Genomic DNA, 18,835 nt, shown 5'->3' on the forward strand with positions numbered 1-18,835 from the left:
ACCGTGACAGAATTATATAGTAATACTCAGAATTAATTTTAATCAGCAGAATTTATATCAGCAGCATAAATGTACTATATATCATTTAAGAAAATGAATGCAGATGTGTATTTCACTAGGTTAAAAAAGGCATATAGGCTATAACTCATTTAGCTTTCACTAGCTTTATTTTGTTTGTTTCCAAACTCTGTAAAACTCATTAGGCATAAGACTGTCTTTTTCGGGTTGAACTGGGAGAACCATTCTTCAGTGGCATACTCAGAATCACACAATGTGCAAGTGTAGACTGTAGGAATGAAACTTGGTGGCACGTGGAAAACATTGTAACAGCTTATACCTAACCCTCTGTGCCTTGCTGCTGAGATGGCTACTTTTATAACATGTCTGCTTACTTATATTCTCCTAAGTGGATTTGATTTTTTGTTTTACTTTACTGGGTCTTCAACTGCTCTTTGCACATTATTTAACATTTTCTTCATTTACTAACTGATTATTCCATTTTCAAGGACATACTATGAATCTGATGGGAAATATGAATAAAAATATCTTAACTGCATTGGGACTATACAGTATTATATTACTATAGTGCAGGACAGAATTACATGTACTGCACAGATATTAGGCATATTCATATTGTAGAATTCAACAGAACATACCTTACATACCTTACAGGACTTAATGTAGTCCAGTATCCCTTCAGCATGAAGTTTTAGAATGTGTTAGTGCACTTATGGAATGGTGGATAAATTAATTGTTTTCTGATATGCATTTATTTTGGCAGGATACTTTTCATGTATTTTGGTACATGTTGAATATATTTTACAGAGCCCTGTGAGGCAAATAAAATTGTGTGGATTTACACACACACACACACACACACACACACACACACACACACACACACACACACACACACACACACACACACACACACACACACATTTGCGTCTGCATGCGCTCCTATACATACCTAGATATATATATATGTACACACACATATATATATATATATATATATATATATGTGTGTGTGTGTGTGTGTGTGTGTGTACGTACTTATAATTCAAAATAGAATGCTATAAGTATAGAATGCACAAAACTCAATGCACATTTGTGAGAATCTAACAATGCTGAATTGAAGTTTTATATAGTGTAGGTAAGTTGGAGTATGCAGGAAAATGAACAAGTGAGTGTTCTCAGGTTAAGATCAGAGTTAGGGTTAGGGAAGAGGATTGATTTGGTATTCTGTAAGTTTGATGTTGTGTGTCTTCAGAGCCTTTTTGTCTTGTGCAGTGGTACTGTTAGTAAAAAGGTTTTTTACAAAAGTTATTTTTAGGATTGGGGTTGGAGCAATTTTAGGGTTAGCACATAAGTATGTTAGTACAGCCCCACTACAACATCTTATTCATGTGTGCTAACCCTAACTAGAACCCAAACCCTAATCCTACACATTAAGCTAGTAAAAAAAATCTTTCCTTAACAGTATCACTGCCAATCTGATACTTGAGCCTGTTTTTGTAGATGGGGTTTAATTATAAACTGTTGTTTAGTTGAACAGAGATATTCAGTGTTTTCTGATTTGTAATTTTTAGTAGTCAGTGTTCTGTGCATTCAGTCTATATAAATATATATGAAGAGAGAGAGAGGGGGGCTTAGTATTATGTGTTTTCTGCATTTCGTAATGTAATCATGCATATCTGTTTTTTTCACAATGGCAAGGCATGCCAAACGTTTCTACTGGGAACTTCCAGGCAGTCAATACAACTGTAAAACATGAACATAAAATTAGTTCCAGAATCCTGCCCTATGCAATGAATTTATGAACAGGAAAACAATAATTAAATAATAAATGATGATTGAACGATGCAGTGGTGCAGTGGTAGCATTGTCACCTCACAGCACGAGGTTCTCCAGTTTGATTTTCTGCTGGGTAGCCTTCTCTGTGGAGTCTACATATCTTTCCTGCATTTGTGTGGGTTTTCTCTGGGTGCTCCAGTTTCCTCCCACGTGCAAAGTCATACGTCTGGAACATTTCTCCCCGGGCCTCTGTTGAAAATTGGCTTTGTTCCAAGTCAGACTTTCCCGGTAAACAAATGTTAAATAAATAAATAAATAATGCCAAAAATAGTATGACTTACTGGGGAAATTGCAGTTTATAATCCTGGGAAAATGATACAAAGCATTATAGAATGCTCACAAATAAACAACATATAGCATTTAATAAAGTGAGCAAGAAAAATGGCATTTTTGTTTTGACTTTCTCATGGGAATATATCTCTCTTTCTCTGTTCATTTTCATTAAATGATATGTACATAATCTCAGTTATTCAACAAACAATATTTTTTATTAGTGTTATTGGTTGGCAAGTTATATTAATCTTTTATTCATTTACCTGGCACCTGTCATAGCAGCTAACTGAAGTAATGTGTTGCAGCTGCAAATGTTCACAAGCTTACATAAAAATACATTTTAAAAACATTACAGATGAGGAGAAGGGAAGATAAGTGGACAGTTTCATAACATGACATTTAATGAGAAAGAAGCACTATTCCAACTTAAGAACAACTAAGACATTGTCATTAAACCAGCTGATAAGGGAGGTACCATCATAATACTGGACTCCACTTGGTACAGAAATAAAATGCAAGAAATGGAGACAGATGTATATGCGTATAAAATATTAAGAAGCAAGATTTGGATAAGATGATTATAGTATTTCATAATACTCTTATGGATTTGTTAATGGACAGATGTCTATCTAAGGATTTATTTGATTTTTTTTTTAAATTAAGTATCCAAACATCCCTGGTATCAGTGGTTTACCTAAAATACACAAGACCTGGGATGACCCCCCGCTGAGACCGATTGTGGCAGGAAGAGGCTGGATAACTGAACCGCTGTCCACTTATGTTGAAAATGAGCTGAAGAGGGTCCTACCATTGGTGGATAGTGTTATAAAAGACACATGGAGCTTCCTAGAAAGTTTGTCTGAGAAAATCAAAGACACGGATAGTTTTTCAGATTTAAGTCTGGTAGACATGGATATCAATAGTCTGTTTACTGTTATACCTAATAGCTATGGAGTGGAAGCAGTTAGAGAGTGTCTTGTACAAACGGGATTCGATTACGATCTAATTTGCTCTCTGCTTGACTTAATTCTGGAAAATAAAATTTTTGCTTATGCGAATAACTATTTTTGAAAAGTATGGGGGTAGCTATGGGCACCCCTTGTGCTAATAGTTATTCAAACCTAGTCTTAGTGCAATGGGAGAAGAATCAAATTCTGAATGCCATCAACCCCTGGTTTCGACATCTGGTGTATTATGGCCGTTTTGTGGATAATATCGTTGTCCTTTGGAAAGGAGATGAAAGAGAACTTTAAGATAACGTATTTAAGGAAGAGATTGATTTCTTGGATGCTAAAGTAACCCTACATCTTTGTCTAGGTCTACATACGAAAATGCACAGAAAAGATACATGGAAGAACAACCACTTGCACAGAAATAGTATGCACCCAGAGCACATATTCAAAAACATCATGGAAAATCAAGTGCAACATATATCTAGGCTCTGTACTGAAGATGCTGATTTTGAAAAGGAGCAGGTTACTCTCTATAAACATTTGAGGAGTAGAGGTTACCACAATAGAGATCTTACTATGAGATGTACACAACAGGACCTAAGGTCTAATAAAGGTCATCCCTATTTTAATGGAAAAACTATCCCCAGAGTTGAGGCTACTGCCTTCAAAGAAAGGACTTTGATTCAAGGTCTAAAATGTATTCTCACATATAGTACAGAAAGCCAAAAGATCTGTGATGTGATCAGAAGGCTTTAGCCGCTGTTGACAGAAGACGCAAAAATGAAACATATTGTTGGAGAACAACCAAGGTTTGTTTTTAAGAATAGAAAGAATATTAAAAGACTGCTGTGTGGCAAAGATGGCTTTGAATGGAAAAACGCATACCGAAGAAAGGAGCGGTCAAATGAGGGACATGCAAAGCCTGTCCCTATATAGACAACAGCAATATTTTTGTGCATCCTGTATCTGGAATTAATCTCCTGTTGAAAGCTAGTGCAACTTGCAAAACCCAGCATTTGGTCTACCTGGCAATTTGTTGAAAATGCTCAGTGTTCTATATTGGAAAAACGGACCAGCATTTGAAGGACAGAGTTATGTGACATTTGAGGGATACAAGCAGAAGGATTTAAACAATGTGCTGGTTGACCACATTGTATCTTATCCTGATCATAGCTTTATGTTTAAAGCTTTAGAATGTACTGCTACAGACTCGAGGGGTGGAGATGTAAAGAACCACACTGAAATGTGCAAAGTGAGTTGGATAGGGAACTTAAGGGCTGATCGCCCCCCAGGCGTAAATACAATGTTTCTGCTTAAACCGATACTAAAGAACAGACATCATACTATAGGCTGAGTAAAGGAGGCTTATCATCTCTAAAAATTATAATTTGTTGGTATGGTTTTAGACTGGTTAATGAATAGGCATTGCTTGCAGCATGTGGACATGATTTGTTATTTAACTTTAGTTGGAGAGTTATGGAGAATATGATCTAAAGAAGGCTGAATAGCTGAAAGTGCTAATCATTTAGAGCCCTCCTTCACTGGAAGTTCTTTATGTTTTGTTTTTATTTTTAAAATAAACAAAGTTTTTAGCTGTAGTGGTTTACCAGGAAGTTTTATCTATGCTAATTTTGTTCAGTCTGGTGCACCTTGGGCAGTTTCTAGTTTCTTTTTACACTATGTAGAAGTTTAGATTCACTCCTTCATAATGACAGACTAAACTACAACTGTTGACATTTATATAGTCTTCAAGACTTTAAAAATATGATGCAGGTGCATTTATTTTGTGAACCAGAATAAGTATTCATCTAAAAGTCTTCACTCACAGAAGAAAGGGCGAGTAGTTCAAGGAGTGGGAATTGTTCTACGTGTAGCAGGGCTAAAGAATCGAACACCGTACAAGAGTTACTTCGGTTCTGGGCCAGACACCATTCCACCTCCATTCTACTTCTCTCACTTTCCTGCTTCCTGTCAGATTTATTGTGGTACATCTGGATCAATACACATCGTCTGAGAGGTGAGAGATCCAATACGGCCTTCGAGTCGATAAATTATACGATTCGGTGACACTTAGTTCCTTCACTTTCCAGCCATGACAACGAGTGCAAAATGTTTTTGCTCATAAAAAATGAAAAAAGTGGAGAGCCTTTTGTATGTTCTGTTAATTTCAATATGCTGTGCTTCTCAGATTCCTTGTGCCAATAACTGACTTGTCATTCCTATCTGCACGACACAGAACAAAGAGAGATGGACTTCAATATCCCTGTTCTTCCCACCATCATAATCATGTTATATTTCTATAGGAAGGCTACAATTTGGCTGTTAAATAAAGAATGAGAATATTTTCACAAAGTGTACTGCTTTTTGCAAAAACAAAGTAGAAAGTCACATCACAGAAAATGCAGTTGCAATCCAACTGCCAGCATTCTCTTTGCCCTGTGCAGTGCCTCAAGCTTTAACCATGATCTTCACCACCATGGGTATCTGAAATTACACAACCTGTGAACCTGCCAGGCATGTTGCTTGATCTCATTCGTACATGTGCACTTAACATTTTTGCCCATTTCCCTTCACTGCGGTAGTATGCCTGTCTCTACCTCATCTATTTCTCCCATTCTCTCTCATGTGGCACTCAGAGTCTTTCCTCTGAGGACTATCCATTCGTGTTTTGTTGAGGCTATTTTCACAGGTTCTTTAGAAACACAAAGGACCCTCCATTACTTCTGTGAGTTCTGATCCCCACTGTGTTCACATATAAGATATTAAGCTAGTTTTAGTTTGGCAAGAACAGAATATTTCACTGTAGAAACTAAAAAATGTTGGCTGCCATCTGCTGCATTATCCACAGCTGTATGTTCGATGACCACATATGCTACTACATTTCCAAATAAAACATCTAATAAACTAATGTAGAGGGAACATATCAATACTTTTATCTTGTACAATGTGACACCATAGCTGTAGCTCTACTTCAGTGCTTACTTGACTTCAGGATTTGTCTTCAGAAGCTTTAGCACTCATTTATGATTTTATCATAACTAACTTCTATGTGCAATATTGCCTCACAAATGTTTTCAATGTACCAATAACAAATTGTAAGCCTTGACTTTCAGTCTTAATAAAGACACTCTTAACACTGTAATCCTGATTCCCTGTAGAGCTTTCTAATTTCTTTGCTGTAGTGTAGACTGATGTGATGGTTTAGAAAACTCTTTTTATGAAAATATTTTAAATCGGATGACTTTCATGTTTATATGCAATGTCTTCATGTGCTTTTATACTGAGTGTTGTATGTGTCTTCTCTAATTATGCAAAGCCAGCTACCCCCCATCAGAGTGACGTACATACTTTCCCTCATAGTAGGCAGACATCAAATCACGCCAGTCTTACCATTTTAATATAGTGCCTTCAGTGTAAGAAATGGTGGGTGAATTTAAACTCAGGAATGTCTGGTGGGGCAGACGTCTAGTCCTTGAGCTAGAAACTATGCATTACTGCTACAATGGATAGTGAAAATAGCATTTAAAAATGATTATGTTGAGAGATGATGTAAAGCAAGCTAAATGTAAGAGTTTTTTTAAGAAGCTAATAAAGCACACTTGAGGACCTTGTCCAGAGTATAATCAGGCCCAAACATATCTTTTGTTAAGTATTTCACAATTAGCAAAATGGCTACCATTAGATGCATTTGTCATCACATTATACTAAAAGTACCCACAGCCAGGGGGCAGTTATAGAACACAAATCGGTAGTTATGGAGCAGCAAAATAAATATGAAACTTATTGCATGATGTACTGATACACAACATAATTAGAAATAAACTGTACAAATTGTATTCTGGTTTGAAGTATACTTGCAAAATGTAGCTACTGACAGATTGGTGAATTACTTCTGAAGAACCATATTTATTATGAGTTGCTAGATACATGTCATGCAAACTGTTTCTATTTAAATGTCTATCAATTTATGAGTACAATGATAAACACACACAGGTCTTTCATGCACATATCCTCTATGTTTTCTTTTCATTTTTCCATTTGACCACAATGGCTTCTAAAATGTTTTTCTTATTCACTGATGCTTTGCACAGAAAATGCTAATGAGGTTTAATACTGCACAGACAGTAATGCAAAGCCAGTGTGTTTTATAGTAGATCCATACCACAGCATGTACAGAAGCTGCTTCTGTGAGCATCATTTAAAGTATTAAAACAAAAAGAAGGTAAAATATGACTCAAATGAAAAAAGGAAACAGTATGACAGATGGGAACAGTATGGCACTGGCTGTATAAAAAATAACTAAAGTCCTAATTGGAGACAGATGCACCACCCTGGGATGAAAGCAGCTACTGATTCAAAGGACATACTCAGCTGCTGATGTCTTTAACAAGTGAACCAGCAGAGACATACAACCATGTAAACCAAGACGAGGACAGACATAAAGAAGCAGAAAAAAACAATGTCAAACAACTACTCTTCATGATCCATGAAAGCTATTCAGGCTTTAAACCAAAGCCAGTTTGGCAGAGGTACACTCCATGGTGGGAAAGTAATGAAACGTGCTCGGGCTTTTTTACCTTTTTAATCTGACTATAAAATATAGACTTTTATTGGGTTAAGGGACAGTTAACAATTTAGGCTGGTACCATGCCTACTGGAACACAGTTACTGTATACCCACAAGACAATATAGAAATAGCTATGGCATTAACAGTGACACCATCTAAGAATCTTGGGTAAGAATAAAATCAATGCAAGAAATGAAGCATGCAGCCAAATCTGTATTAGAACTCCTTTCTGAACAAATCAGCTTTGCATATAGTTCTGCCATAGTCAAGTGTTTAGTAATTTTTTTCTGGCCAGTGAGTATTGTCCGAATGAAATTGCTGTGGTTAATGTTTACCCTTTGCTCCTAGGTTCAGTAACCTGAGATGATTTTACTATGTTCACATTTGCAGGGTGCATTACATAAAAGCATGGTATATAGGTCTTGTCCCTGACTAGAATTATCAGTTCTTGAAAACCACGCAAGTTACTTTTTCTGCAGTCAACACATTACTTAACCAACTTGTTTTTGATCTCTGAACATGGGTATAGCAGTCACACAGATTAAGCCTTTGATCGTCCAAGCTTAATTAAGCACACTGGATATTCTAAAATTAAGAGAGGATCTTGTGGTAGGTATCACAGTCAGAAATGGAAAATGCAACAACCCATCACCATACAAAAGAGCTCTGGTAAGTCATTTAAGAATATTTAGCAGAAAATACATCTGATTGGTGTACTAATTGGCTGAAATAGATTTTCTTTTCTTTCTTTTTTTGTTAGAATTGTAGCAGGCATTTCTGTGAATAAACTCACTTTATAGCTTTGTTATTGTGAAGGTCATAGACATTAAATGTAAAACTATATATACAGAAACATTTAAAGAAAAAGAATAAACCCAGTAACCTCACCAATGAAAAGAAATATGCCTGTCATTTAGGTGTGGCTAATACAGGGTGACTTTGTATCACTTTGCCATGCAATGACCAGAGCAACTTACAAGACATATTGGATAATCACAGTTTTTGTACTGTCTGACAAAACAGATTTCATTATATAGTATTCAACTGAATAATAATGGGCATACAATATTTCTCTTATTTTGGACACCTCGCCAAGGAACTCTGCATGAATATACATGACATATTTTAGTCTGTTCTGCTCTTCTATACCATTTATAAAAATCACAATTGTGAAAGATTTTAATAAACTCTTGTTCACAATTTATATTCAAATGAATAGATCATAACACAGAAGATTATTCATAGATTCACAGGTTGTTATTAAGCTAATGGGGGCTTTTCTAAGGCTAGCCAAGTTTTCCTGAAAGAATGATGACATCCTGTATCCAAACAGGACACTGCACACCAGTTATTTATAAGCTACAACATTCCATAAGGGACATGGGTGCCTGGCCCAGTGCAAATTTCCTCTTCCCCATCCAATGTTTACATTGTGCTTAAACTGGGTAACAGATGAACTCATCTTCATATGGATGTAAGCCTTTTCCACAGGAGGGGCAGTCTCTGGGACACATATCTGTCTCTTCGGCATGTCTGTTTAAGTCACACACAAAATTCAGGTCATTAGACCCTGTATTTCTGATACTGTTTGACTAATGAATATGCAGGCGATTCATAAGTGTGGGATTTGCGGATGCTATATAAGCCAGGCATAGCTCACCCCTCAGCAATCTAACACTAAGTAGAGGGAAAGGGCTTTAAGGTGCTCTACATAAGGCAGGTTTGTTATGCCTCATATTCTTTTTGTAAGGAACCTCTGAGATTGCTCTAGTTGCTGCATATACCTGTTCAGGTACATACTGAAAAGAGCATTCTACTCTAGGATTTGTCTGAAAAGGGCAGAGTACAGTGTGATGATGACCTCTTTTAACCTAGATGCCATGCCCTTACTTATAAGTTATGCAACATAAAAGTATTTCTTCTACACTGTGGCCACATGCTGGTCAAAGGTAAGGTTACTCTTTATGTGAGTATCCAGGCATTGACTACTGGGTCAACTCCTAGGGGTGTATTATCAACATGGTAATTAGCCAGGATGATTGACTTTTCAAAGGGTATAATTATGTATGTCTTAGGTGGGGCAGTAAACTTCCTAAAGGGGGCAATTATGCATTTCTTAGCATTGAGTTTAAGGCCATGGTTTTGGTAGCATTTGCTAGTCAGAGATAGGCCTTTTGAAGAATGCTAGTAACTTCAGGGGAGTCGATGATAACCCTAACTTGTAATCATCTGCAAACTTAGCCATAAACCTTCAGCATTTTCTTCCACTTCAGAGAAACAGATGCCAAAAAAGAAGAAGGCCCAGTATCAAGCCCTGTAGGACTCTACTAGTGACTGGCCTCTTGTTGAAGATGGCTTCACCTATTGTGACCTCCTAGGTCCTATCTATGAACCAGCTGGCAATCCAGCAGGTGAAAAAAGAGTTTATACCTAATTTAGTGAGCTTGTCTATAATGCCTGAGTGTGATATTGCATTAAAAGCCTTGGCCATATCAAGGTAAGCTGTTTGCCCAGTCTTGCCTTCATCAATTACTTTGGTGACCCTCTCAAGAAATTCATCAGATTTAATAGGCATGACTTTCTTTTAACAAAGTTGAATTGTGATTTGTTCAGTATATGCAGTGTCCTCATTTATCATGTCCATGATGATTCTTTTTACGGCATTACATATGAGGCTGGTCAGACTTGTGGGCCTGCTACCCAGTTGAGAGGTTGCACCTCCTTTGTGCAGGGGAATGAGTGCAGCCACCTTCCATTCCTTGGGCACAAAACCTGACTGTAGGCTCGAACTGAAAAGTGACTGAAGTGTTCCAGAGTGGTCATGTTTCATTCTATTTAGTAAGCATCCCAGGATGTTATCGGGGCCCATCAATGCAGTGTTTTTGGCTTTGGAAAGTGCATTCAAGACTGGTTCCCTTGTAATGGTTTGGTGATTGTGGTAAGCAGTATTTCCTTTGGACTATGGGTGGTGGGGGAGGGGTAATTTTGAGCTGAACCTGTCAGCCAAAAGGTTGGCAATGGCCTCCAGTTCAGTGTTTGTGATGCCATTTACATTAAGTTCTACACATTGTTGCATATCTTCCTTTAGGTTATAGACTTTAGACTTTCAAGTATTAATTAACCCTCTTAGCTGCCTGCTTAGATTGGCCAGGGTTTTGTTTAGTATGTTGGACTTTGTTCCTCTTATGCTTGGATAGGATTTTTTTTTTTTGTATAACCAATTGATACTGTGATTCCACCAGGGTGGTTTGCTGTTTGAGTTTATTTTATTCTTAATATAAGTAAGCACAGCTATCAATATGGCTGTACACTGATTTTGTAAATAGCTTAGCATATGCTATGGTGTTTACTAGGTATGGGCATGTTTGAAATTTAATCAAGGTTGCTTAGTAGAAAAAGGTTAGCTTTAAAAGCTTTAAAATAGTTACTAAATATTTTTGGTTTCACTGGGTCCCCGAATTTCATTTTTATTTCAAGCAATACTGCCTTATGGGCAGATCTGATGAGTTAGGACATTACATTGGGTGAGGAACATAGCTCCCCCATGTCTGTAAGCACAAGGTCAAGGATGTTTACACCCCTGGTAGGAGAATGGACCAACTGTTCCAGGATGTTGGTATTAAAGAAGTTTAGGAATTGCTGGGTTTGTGCATTAAAAGTGGTAGAGGATTCCCAGTCAATAGAGGGGTAGTTGACATCTACCATGAAAATCATATTGGGTTAAATGGTGATGGGCTCTAATACACTGAGGTAGGTAGTATGGGATTCCTGGGACATGGAGGGGACCTATAGGTTGCAAGGATAAGGTACAAGACCCTATTTATGGTGGGTAGCACATGTACGAGTTCCAGTGGATCATACGTCTTAACGAGTCTGGATGTGAGGTTGTTTTAATGTAGACTGAGACTCCTCCACCTGCAGTTCCCTCCTGTGCAGTAGCTCGTCTAAACGTATGAAAATCATTATAAACTTGCACTGCAGGGGTACTCTTAGTTACTTTAAACCATGTCTCTGTTACTCTGCAATCTCCAGGGAAAGGCAGCATTGCAGGGAGGAGAATTTCCTGTTAAGACATCTATCATTGAGCAGTACCACCTTCAAATATTCCTTCATAGGTTCAGTTAAGTCAGGAGGTTTACCAGTTTGGCATTGCCTAAAAAAGAATCTATGGGGTGGATAGGGTTTTTGCCAATATGCGAAAACCTAGAGGGGATAAATGCAGACCATCCCTGGCAAAGAAGCATTGTCAGTCAGCCATATCCTCTCAAGCCATCAGATATTGTACCCCCTTGGAATGGCACAAGAAGTTAAGCCAATTGTTAAAATCAATAATTTTCTGTTGGTAACCTGGCATCACTCTTGGAGAAGGTAGTATGCTGCTCAGTGCTAGGCTCATACCTGCCAGGACACATAATCAGCGAGCTTGATCATGTCTTGCTTCATATTGCCAGGGTTTGTATGTCTCAGGTAATTAACACCCACGTGGATTATGACAGTCATACTGGTATCTGTGATTCAATGACCTGAGTGCCTGTGTGACTTAATGGATTCTATACCTGGAAAGGCAGCTAACTGTGAATCTCTCCTTACTCAGTCTGGTGAAGGGGACATTGTTGTGCCTCATAGTAGAATCACCAATGACCATGAAATTTGGTTGTGCACTGGTTTGCCTTAAGGTCTTAGCAGTTAAGGCAATGGATACAGTGTTACTATGTGTAGCTGTGAGTGGTGTTCTGATGGAGCGTTTATGTGACGGCTGTGGATCCTTTTCTGATTGTGCTGTGCAGGAGGTCTTAGTGTTTTAGGGAGGTTACCTGTAAGTGCCTCAGCATAAGTAGTTTTATGTGTAGGGTCTTTACCCTGTGCAGAAGGTGTGCTGCAAGTGCCACTGACAACCTCTATAGGATCAGTTTTGGTTGTATCAGAGAGTTTGCCTCCAGTGTTAAAGTGTATTTACACCTCTCACACACTATGTTTTATTGAGAGTAAGTGGGTTACCAGTGTAAATGAAGAGGAAATTGTGACAATGCCTCAGAATACCTATCTTAACCAAGTTGTTACAGAGAGAGTAGGGAAGTGCATATCCATGGCTGCTGATCTATTAAATACATTTCAAGAAGACATTACAAACTGATGCTATGGCCAGAGACCTGATCACAACCTTCTGCAGTAAATGCAGCACTAAGGTACCTCAGTACTTTTTCTGCCTGACTACATTACAATGCTGCTCCTTGCTAACACTTCTGCATTTCAAGGTGGTCACACTGTGATGAACGGAAGCAGCTCCACGTTCACCGGGACTCTCATGCCCGGAGAAAAGTGATCTACAAATGTGTCTTCAAGACGTTGTTTGTTGGTGTGGTTTTAGTCATTAATCCATTTTTACTTTTTATATAGAATTTTACCAAGTATCTAACATATTTTCTTTTCTTTCTTTCTTTCTTTTCCTGTTAAAATTGTCACAGTCATTTCTCTGAATAAACTGTCACTGTATAACTTTCTTATTGTGAGGGTCACAAAATAAAAATGTAAATACTGGCTACTGTCATCTATGAACCTCAGAATATATAGGATCATGATCAAGTCTATGATCACAACTAGGCTGTTATATATTTGAAAAAAGAATGTCAAGAAATTTACCTCAACAAAGTGAAACTTGAGAGCTGACTTTTTTAATAAAACAATTTTTAGAAGTATCTCAATGTCAGTTAGATATTTTTTAATTCTTATGTTTCACTGTCCGGTATTTTAAGTGATTTTTTTTTTATTTGATGCCTTCAGATTTCAATTACCAGAAATGTCACATGACTGTTTAATTATATGTACATATATGTGTTTGCAAGTCATACTCACTTTTTAAGTCCTTTACTGCGATGAAAGTGCTAAACAATTAAAACTGTAATTTATTTGTACAGAGTCGTGTTTGTAACCCCAGCATAACCTTTTCTCTTTGGTTCTTGGTTCTTACAGTTATGAGTTTTGCAAGTGCTTTGGATATTTATATTACAATGACTGGTCTGATTTTTATATCCATATACCATTAAAATATTGATGTTCTGAGCACATTTAACTCAACATGTATATTTTATGTAGCACAATGTTTCTGTATTTATTTTTTACTTATGAAAAACAAAAAATATTTAGGAAAACATATAGTAGAACACAACCATGAAAATGTAAGAAACAAAAATGGCAAATATGCATTCAGCAAACACACCATGGAAGCTATGTATTTATGTAGATTCAGTTTTCTTGTACTGGAAAACTTATTTCTCCTCAAAATTACTGATTTGTTGCTAAAACTATAAGAAGTATAGCAATGGAGATTAGTTACAGCAATGGTTTTAAAAGAATTAATTGTCTGTTAGTTTCGGATAACTCATTAAGAAACTGAGGGAAATTAATGTTAATCAATTGAATTAAACATAATGAATATATTAAGCAAAAGGAGAAAATTGTGCTATCACAAAAAACTTTTAGTATGTGAGAGGAAGGGCTGAAAAGTTCGAAAGCTTCTTAATGTTTTATTGAACAGATCTTAAAAGGGACTGTTTTGCCATTTTTTGTACTTCTGTGCTATCTTGTTCGCGTATAGAGAGGAATACCCGTTTATATTGTCCCTGATATCTTCCTGGGTGACAAAAACATTCAAGGGCCCTTAATTGCAACGAGAGTATAGTGGGAACAAGATAACATGACATTATTAAATATGTTTAATGAATTATATGTTTCATTTAAAAAAGGGATAGTAGTGAAATGCAAACTTTTGCTTCTAAACATGTGATTGACATAGTAAAAAGTGAAGTTGAAAAAAACGTTTGATTCAGATCAAGCATTATTATCATTGTTTCCGGTTACTGGTTTTATGCCCACAGATAAAGATAGTAAATGGTGAAAATAAAAAACTGAAATAAAAGAAAGCGAGCATCTACGTTTTTACTGAGCTAATGACAAAACTCAAAGAATCCTTGAATATTATTCCTGTTTGTCAAGACACTGCAGCAACAAGATGCACGACACATAAGACAGGATTGAGAACATTTTGTAAAGTATCAAATGTTTACAAAAACTCTAACTGGCATGCTACCAGGCTGAGTAGTTTCAGAAAAGTAGGCAATGTTTAAAAAGATTCTAAGAAGAGCAAGGGAGATTGCTTATCTGACTCATATGTAAATGACAAAATAACTCCATCAAACCTGGAAGTTTAAAAACTGGGTTAAATTTACAGAAAAATGGAATTAACCACTTTGTTCAAATACTTTGTTTCATTGGTGCACGACAGAAATTATAGGTAGTAGCAATCGACACTCAAGTGTGTTCATAAAAATGTGAGTGGTGCTGTCTGTATACGGAGACTGTGGTACCTCAGATAATTTCCCCTCATTGGCACAGAGGTCTCAAAGTTATTTTGTTGGCACACACACCTATACACATACGTCTACATATGTGTATGGGTTCCATTCAAAAGCTTGAACTCTCAAGTGTTCGAGCATGTAAATTATCTGCTTCATTGTTTGAAAATGAACTTTTGGAACTTTGCCAGTTTTATGAGCACACGACTGTGTATCAGTGAAGAATCAGTGAATATAATTCCACATTGTAGGGAATTCTTGGAGTTGGGATATATAATTAGCAGGGGTGTGCGAAGGGGTGCAGGGGGCTTGTACCGCTGCAAAAAACAGATTTTGTTTTTTTTTTTCAAATCTGTGCGATTCAGTTTTAAGTGAAGTCAAATCTTTGTAATTTGAACTCTTTTACTGCTGTGACAGGCAGTCAAAGTTTTGATACTTCGAAAATCTGTCATAGGCCTGTGTGTGTGTGTGTGTGTGTGTGTGTGTGTGTGTGTGTGTGTGTGTGTGTGTGTGTGTATAAATATATATATATATATATATATATATATATATATATATATATATATATATATATATATATGTATACTATATTTATATAGCTATACATATATGTATATGAGTACTAGGAGGATTAGGGTGCATGGGGAAAGCCCTCCCTGCAACATGTGCCAACACTTTTAAGATGGTAGATCAAGTTTTGATTTTTGATAGTTACATGACAGATTGTGGTTTCATGATCACACCTTTTAGAGTTGCTCCCTAGTATATCACATTTCTATCATGCAGCCATTTAATTAGCCAGGTAATCCCACTACGTAGAAAGTGCCTGTTTTTCAGAAACAACCTAGAAGCATTTTGCTTTCAGTAAACTTGATCACTGACAGAAACTATGTGACTACAGATATAGTAGTAAAAGCAATGAGTACAGAATGAAGTACCTTAGTGGCTCACACCCTTATCCCTTAACCCTCTGTGTCATACCATCATTTAGCACATGTGTGACTGTAATACACTGATGGTATAAATATGAAGAGAGGAACATTCCTCTATTACAGCAGCCATGAGTGTTCAGGGAAACAAACCGTCTTGCTGACTATACAGTCAGTGACTCTGCTTAATTAATCAACATATATTTTCACCTCTTTGTTTTCACTTCTGAAGTTTATAGCTTTAAATATTTAGGTTTATATTTTCAAGCTTCATTAGATGTGCTTCAGATTACGCTGAATCTCCCAAGAGCATTAATGATAATGTAGGATCTGTTTTGGAATTCTAAACACTAGTTTTACACAGCCAAAGTGTCACACATTTCCACTACACTGCAGCATATAATATATCTATATCTATGTGATATGTGAATGTGAAATTCTTTCTTCTTTATGCTGGTTTGACTTAGAGGTAGTAGGTATAGCTAATATCTCAATGCTGGGGTACGGTGCTTCTGAAAAAAAAAAAAAGATAAAAAGATAAAAAGATGACTGCTTACATAATGCTTTTTGAAGAATTTCTCAGTATGGCATGTCTAAGTGAATACATTTTATTAATCTGTAATGACACTTTTGCCACAGGAAACATTACAAGGACTAGCATATGTATCTTACTATAATGACTTTGGCAGAACCCATTTTATACTAAAGCCGCAGAGCATTAGAGCATTTCATTGCATATCATGCCATAGACATAGCTCAACTCAGATGCCAAGCCTGTATTCCAGTCAGCAGTGATTGTCATACTTGTGTATCATTACTAATGTGTGAACATGGGCTTTTGCATTTAAAGATCGAGAATGCATTATTCTGAGGACTTATTCCTCCCCTTGGATGTAGTGATGTTGGAATTCATGTATGCAAGTAATGGGGTATAGGGGGTGCAGGGAGAAAATGTGTTGCTTTTACACATTTTTTTTTATTTTGAATCTTGCTGATTTTTGTTCAGTGTGACCTTTTGTTGTTAAACTTATGAGTGTTGATCACAAAAGATGCATACTTTCACCATGGAGTTGCTGGCCTCACATGCACAATCTGGAGCCTCATCAATGTAATGACTTCCTGGAGACTTTCATAATAAATTGTCCATATATGAGTATCCATTCACAGGTTTTGCTCAAGAAGAAAGAAATATACATCCCAGAAATAGGACAATAGCTGAATTTAAGGCAGCTATCTTATACATGTTTAAATACTCTTCTCGAATACTACTTTAAGGCATCCATGTTTGGAGGTTTCACTGTACCCAAAAAGATTGGTTATCTCTCCTGATCTCTTCATATTCACTTAATTAAAGTTATTCTTCAAGACTGGGCAAAGGTATTGGATGCAAACTAGTAAAGCTGTTGAGCTTTGAGGTCCTGACAGTCAAATATTGTTAGAAAAAATGGAAATTCTTTTTCAAAATGGTACTACAGAGGAAGCACCTTGCAATGATCAGAAATGAGAGGAGAAGCATTTACTGCAGTGATGTTGTATGGATGATAAATGTTTCAGTCAACTTAATGTCAAGTGATGAGGTATTTTATTTTGATTTTGTTTGCTGGGTTTGTCTGACTGGGTTTAGTAAATGCCCCTTTTTTCAATAGAGGCCAGGGAATAAAAAGCTCCAACATATTACAAATGTTTTTAAACAGACATTCAGTAATGTAATATACATGAACAAACAACAAGTAATATTCATTAACCATTATACATTCATTTGCTTATGAGACTACATTTGTATAAAATAAAGGCAAAGTATTACAATATAAAAGATATATGCGCATTTGAAGAGATCTGTTAGTGGCATTGTAAGATAGATATTATACAATGCAAAGTCCGGAAAGCTGAGAAAAGTGCATGCTGATTGGCTAATCCAACCACCGTGCACATTGTAAATCACAACGAACTAACGAGAAAAGTCTGTCTGCTAACGTATCATGCAGCGGTGATGACAAAGCGTTGAACACAGAAAGCAACACAGTAAAGCATTTAAATAACACATACGAAATCCTAAACAAGTCACCATTACTGCAGCTAAATCACCGAAAAATCATTAATTCTATTATTACACTCCTCAGTCCCTCAGCTCAAACAGTAATTAAGTAACGTATCATGCAGCCGCCAATATACTATACACACTTCATAATGAGCAATTACAAAACAAGATCATGCAATAAAAGCAAGCAGTGTGAATTGTAATGAAACCATGGACACACTTAGATTTCCTGCAATAGCTACATGCAGTTAACAAATCATTATAGCTATGCATTAAACGTAAAGGCAGTACACCCCCTTGCAAAAGAAAAAAAAAAAAAAGCAGGCGCCTCCATTTAGCTCCACTATTGCAATAATAAGCCCACATAACCCAAGCAGTAGCAGATCTTACATTTTTCCCAGCAGCATTATTTTTCTAGCTCCACTATTCCACGAGCAGTACAAGTCAGAACAGACACACCATAAATAACTTCCACAACCATCATATTCCTTCTAAAACCGCATACCACATCACCATCTAGTGACCAATTACTAAAACTACATTAAAGTATCTTAAAAAAGTTAATGTGCATTAAAACTGGTCCAGATTTCTAACATACCTATAAACTAATAAAATATAACTGCATGTTATCACGTTCTAAACTACTTAAACTATATTTTGTCCAGCACCACCAAGCCCTTTTGATAACATCCCTTCAAAAATCTACACGTGCCTTCTTAAACACAAACACTACAGAGTCTGACAGGAAAAAAACAACAATGCGAGAGACACCATACATAGAAAAAAAAATGGTAAACTTTGAACTAATAAGTGCTAGTGAAATGGAAGAAATATTTAACAACAGAGCAGAAACCACGATGAAACCA

At 36.6% G+C, this 18,835-nt stretch overlaps 1 protein-coding gene across 1 annotated transcript in view; it reads right to left on the reverse strand.

Annotated features, from left to right (window-relative positions):
• The window catches only part of BSN (bassoon presynaptic cytomatrix protein), a 2,988,702-nt gene that overhangs the window by 1,936,420 nt on the left and 1,033,447 nt on the right, over nt 1-18,835 (reverse strand). The gene's annotated exons all lie outside the window — the stretch shown is intronic.

Source organism: Protopterus annectens, chromosome 7.part0 (genome assembly GCF_019279795.1).
Source record: "Protopterus annectens isolate FY-2018-M chromosome 7.part0, PAN1.0, whole genome shotgun sequence".
Lineage (NCBI taxonomy): Eukaryota > Metazoa > Chordata > Ceratodontiformes > Protopteridae > Protopterus > Protopterus annectens.